A 6,036-nucleotide genomic window follows, 5' to 3' on the forward strand; every position below is an offset into this window, starting at 1 on the left:
ATATAATTCATTTAAATGCCTGTAATCTATGACCTGCCTTATCACACAAATGCACATGTTTCCTGACTCATTTCAGCATTAATCATGAGGTTAAAAATGATTTCCTTACAGAAGAAATGTTTTTGGAGTAGAAATCAGTGTCTTTGAGTGCTACTTCATGTGACGAGGACTTGAAGCTGTGCATAAATTTCGTCAAAATGAAAACCAYAAGAAACATGCCATGGTGATCTAAAATATTTGTTTCTAACAAAACGATACCAGTGGGGCGCATGTTGTGTGTGCTGTGCTTCTGTTAAAACAGACCTTTCAATGACAGACCAAACTGAGACATGTTCTCCCTCACTGTGCATTAGGCAGAAAATCTCTGCTCATCCATCACTGCTTTGTTATGGAGGGAAGAAACTTGGYGAATGCAGCATGCTACATTGACATATTGTAAAAAGACCACATTGAAAAATGAAATTTTAATGTGCTCTTATTGTGAAACGTACATTTTGTCCATGATTATCTGTGGCCCAGTCACCTTTGACACTCTCATCAGCTCAGGTCATATTTTTTCTCAGGTTAAGACTTTATCTTTACACAAGCAGAAAGTCACAAGAACACAAATACATATACAAACTAGAAGCACTCGGAGAGTGCAAACCTCCACCAAGACCAATTTCCCCCATCCTGTAAGAGTTAATGCGCAAAAGCAGAGATGGAAACACATTTYCRYAATAAGTTCTGATGTAGTSAACATTTAAGCAGCAGTATGCACGGGATTTCTTCTCAGTGGAGTCCAGTGTGAAAAACAAATAAGTCAGACTCGTCACCCGACGTTATTCATCGTCAAACTGGTGTGGGATTAAGCTCCTAAGTTTTCATCAGTCACATTTCACCATGTAAAACGTCTGTTTTATCCCCTTGTATGAGTTTGTAATGGTTTGACTCTCTTTATAAAGTGCTTCCTGCCACCCCTCTCCAAACTTTGAGGCCCGGCAGCTCTCTGTTTACAAGCCTAGTAGTGAGAAACTGTTTTGATTGGTTGTTTCTGAAATGTGGTGTGTTTGAGGAAATGGGAAAAATAGGTTTCATGGTGCAGTCACGCACTTCCTGGTCACAAGACATTCTCTAAATGCACACCAAATGCGTAAAAATGTGCACATTATGGCAAAAATTATTCATCATTAAATCTGGTTTTAACATTACTTTTATAAAGTTTGAAGTCCGTGCTGTCCAATCCAGCTCACTGTTTTTTTACAGAAGCCCTGTGAAAGCATCGCAGCTTTGCCGATGTCAGAGTGTTAAAAGAAAAAAATTCCTGTATCCGCCTCGTGATCCGGAACATCACCAAAATTTAAAGGTGTGTTCCTTGGCCCAGTAACCACATGGTAAAAATGTCAAGACAATCTGTCCACAAGTTTTTGAGTAATGTTGTCCACAGACAGAACGACAGACAGACATACGCGACCGAAAACATTACCTCGCCCTTGGCGGAGGTAATAAAACATAAATCTAATTTCCAAAACATGTTGTTAACAACTCRAAAGATTCAAACAAAAACTTTTAAAATGTCTGCTCTTTCCTAAGCGAGGCTTCACTAGACAGAGGAGAACTATCTAGAGACATCGTGCAATATGTTTATGACTTTACAAAAGAGAGGCAGAGAGGGCATTGAGTCTGTTGAAGTAAAACAACTCAGTCTAACACCAACAAAAAGTCATCTACAGAAATTACAAAAACAAGCAGCTCTAAAAGCATGAAGGGAACAGACTCAAGATTTCCTCTCGCGCTTAGCGGTCATACACATTTTGTTTCTCCATCACCTCCTCACCACCTTCCTGTTTAAACTTAATTGCAGTTTACACAGCGAGGGTAATCAGTTGCGAAACAGGGTATGTTATTTTCTCACCCAGAGTGTGAATCCTAAGTAGGCCAGTCGCCAGCTCTATTGCTCCATATCTCCGCTGGCTGAATCTTAATGGCTGGATGGAGAGAGGGAACGAGGGGGGGAGAAAGAGGCTGACAGCGGGGCTTGACATGGGCATTAAATCATGCCCCGAGGAATCCTCCATCCACAGGCTCCTGACAACCACGCTGTCATCATGGCCAGGCCACTTCCTATGCCTCTTGACAACACTGGAGCAGAATTAGTCAGAGCATCAGATGTAAATTGGCGCTGTTCAAGGATGATAATGAGCACCAAGATACATGTCGGTGTCACTGACGGGACGCCATCATGATTGGCTGTCCCTCACACCGTGCTCCATTAGGTCTAATGGTATTCAGGCCAGGTATGGGCGTAAGGCAAGGAGCAGGTGGAGGAAGAGGAGGGTGGGGGAGCAGGGATGGACAGGGAGAAAGTTTTCTAGAGTGATCAGTTTGTTCCATTTGTGCGTGTCGGTTCCTGAGAGACCCTGTGGGCAGGAAAAGAACATTTCCACAAGGTCGAAGCAGACGACTGTCCACACGTCCTCAATCAAATCAGTCAAATCTTTAAAAGATCTTTAAGTTTGAACCTGCAAGATGAATTTAACAAAATGTCTAAAAACATCTCTATCTAAGGCAAATATTCCACCCTGGATTCTGAGGTGAATCTGCACATGCCGAGCCATATTTTTCCAGGCCCTTCGGTGAAAATGCTTGGCTCCATGTTTGCTTGCTAACATAATGCAGTAATAGTTGCTGGTGTGCCATTTTACTTGCCCGTGCTGACGATAAGCCAGCCAAACCTGCCCCAGATGCATACATTTTCCATAATGAGGCAGGTGGCCTCGACAGACGGCTTGGTCGTGTGGGTGACATGGTGCACGCTGCAGCTCTGGGCATTTGACTGACAGACAGTGCCAGTCTCTTCCCTACCTCTCTCTTCTCCTCTCTCTTTTTAGAACTACACCTCCTCTTGGACACTCTCTCTCGCTTTCCCTTGTTCCGTTTTTTAGATTTGGCGAGTTTGTATATAAGTGTTTTCCTGCGCTTTGTTTCACAARGAAATTTGAGTAAATTCTCCTGCTCCGCTGCAATTTCAAATGAAGATAGCTGAAGGTCATTAATTGAACTGCCGCTGCTGTAACAGGCTAAAACTTGCTGTAATTAAGCGCGGATAAATAATTGATTATGTATATTTTCTTCTAATTGGCTCCTCGTTATCCTTCTCACACGCCAAATGCTAATTGTTGCTGCGAGTTAATTATCATTTCTCTATGAAGTTAGCGGTACATCCAGAGAGATGCCGAAGATGAATCGCCAAGGTCCCATCACAGCTATTTCTATAATCGCCAAGGTCAACTCCCCCTCTCTTCCCCTCACTTCCCCAAAAATATTAACAGGAGGGGAAAAAAGAGGAGTGGTCAGAACACGGAGTGAGACAAAATGCCCTAGCAGCCACCTAATTGTGAGTATTTAGAAAACTAGCACAGGAAGTGGTAAATGGTGAGGATTAAGCCAGAGGCCCGAAGCAAGAGGATCTATTAACAAGGATTCCCCAAGGCCTTACTAAAGACTCAAGAATAAAACTGCAACCTGAATCTATTGGCTGATTATTAAAAAAACACATATTGCAAAAATTGGAAGTAATTATATTTAGCAAATGAGTTGAATTTAATAGAACATTTGCAGAAGACTTTTGGAACAATCTAACAATCTGGTTCATAAACGTTAAAATAAAATCTCCTGTCAGAAATTAAATAGTCTTTTATTATAATAAATGACAATCTGTAGTAATTAGTCAGTTGTTTTCTTTTCTTTTCTTTATTTTCTGTGTAAATTTGTGAAAAACTGTAACAAGTTACTCCTAGTTCCACAGTTAATATTTGTTTTTAACCTACGAATTTGTGTTTTTTGAATAGGTCAATCAAACTTTTGAKTATTTTTCCTCAGAGATTTTGTCTTTAAATGTCTAACAATCTTTCCATGCGGCAAATCTTGCAGGAATAACAGTATTTTAACAATATACTGTAGGTTTGTAAACTTGAACAAATTGTGCTTTTCATATTTGGTAGATCCAACTTAAAACAGATTTGCTGCAAAATTGCTAGCTTTSTGTTTATGTTTGAGTCCATTTTCTTTTTACCTCAGAAATTTCTTCAAAACAAACAACAAAATTCAGTCACACTGGATAGAAAAACAAGCAAAAAAGCAGCAAAGATTCAAACCAAAACTCTGAAATCCCTTTTAGAAAACAGAGAAAATGCTATTAAAGTACAGTTTTAGTTGTTTTTATTGTTATTTCAGTCTATTTAAAGCTGTTGTACTAAAGGGACTGTTTGTTGCATGATATCCATCCTTTTATTTTATGTACTTGCTTCATTCTGTTCAGAGTAGCTTTTCATCTCCAGCAGTGAACAAGAAAGAGGCGGAGTACATCCTGAACAGGTCACCTGTTCATATTTACATGAAATAAATCAAAAAAACATTTAAAAGTAGTTTTTAATTTACATTCTGAATAAAAATAAGTATTCATAAATCCCAAGGCCAGGCCAAAATGCTCAGTACTTAACATGCTTTTGTTTTAGTGTTGTCTGTCACATCAATCTATTTTATACAGTCCATGCTGATCCATCAATCAAATCAATAATTGAACCCACTCCACAACAAATAAATGTATAGGAATAAAATATGTCAAACACCTTTGTAAAAAAAATTACATGACCAGCAGTGAATAAGGAAGACTAAAGACTCTTTGCCTCTTCACACTATAGTCTTACAGGATTCCATCCATACGTCTGTCTCACTGACTGAGACGTCCTCCGACTTGCCCATTTTCTACAAAAGGTCAAACTTAGGGCCATTGCTGTGTCAGCATTTTTCTTAGGAGATTTGCCAGTTTAAGACCCATTTGGTTTTTGGGCCTACATGTATTTTGATATTCCAGTCAGCAGTGTCTTCTCTGCTGCTTCTTGTGCAAAACTCTGTGTGATCACCTGCTTTTCTGAAAGAATATTGAAAATTTACAACAAAAATTGTAAATAGAATCAGAATCTTTATTGTCATTCACACAACATCAAGATGCAGTGCAGAACGAAATTTGCAGTTTAGAACAGTGGTTCCCAAACTTTTCAGCTTTTGACCCACATAATAGTACAAAACAGTAGCAGAGACCTTTGCCCCCAACTATTTTTGGATGATAAACATTTGTATCAGGTCAACTAAACATGGGCATAGCAACAATATTTTTATACTACATTTATCCATTTTAAATATACTAACCTCACTCATTTGTAACAACTAAGGCAAAAATGTAATTAATTCAGAAAAACTTTTCAGGACCCCACCTTGATGTTTCGGGACCCAAAGTGGGGTCCCGACCCCAACTTTGGGAAATACTGGTTTAGAACATCCGTCCGGAAAAATACACACACATGACAAACATGGGGGAACGAACGTCCAGGGTCTTTCATAACTTAGTGCGCTACCTTTGCAGTTTAGAATACACACACAATAGGAAGGGTGAGTTTAAAAAAAGCGCTTTGATCCTGTGTTTTATACAGAAAACACACAAGCATAAGCTCAAAAAAACTACTCTGCAAAACAGTGCAGACTGTTAAGGAGGGGAGGGGAGAATGGGGGTCAAAACACATGGTATAGGGAAGGGTTCAGCAGAGCCGGTGACATCAAGGGCAGAACTCCATGTTGGAATCGACCAGTGGACCTCCAGAGTCCAAACCACTTGTTATCAGTCAAAGCACAAGCCACTAGAGTTTAGTTCTCTGTCTCCACCCAACATGGCCTTCAGATCAATCTAAGCACGGATAAGACAGGTGGGTATGGGGGAGAGTCAATGGCTACGTTCACACTGCAGGTATTACACTGTTCACACAAAAATCAGATCTTTTTGTGTGAACGTTCACATTACATTTTAAATGTGACCTGCATCACCCCTGTGAATGCTACACAGCACTGATGTGACACGCATGCGCAGTAAAAGACGTGACGTCTCATCAGTCGGCTTGTTTGTTTACAGAGCTAGCATGGATGCTACATTTTGCATGTCGAATCAGAAGTTGTTGTTTAATCTCAGAGCCGATTAAATAATTATCTGACATGTTTGTTTAG

Source organism: Austrofundulus limnaeus, unplaced genomic scaffold (genome assembly GCF_001266775.1).
Source record: "Austrofundulus limnaeus strain Quisiro unplaced genomic scaffold, Austrofundulus_limnaeus-1.0 Scaffold686, whole genome shotgun sequence".
In the NCBI taxonomy this organism is placed as follows: Eukaryota; Metazoa; Chordata; class Actinopteri; order Cyprinodontiformes; family Rivulidae; genus Austrofundulus; species Austrofundulus limnaeus.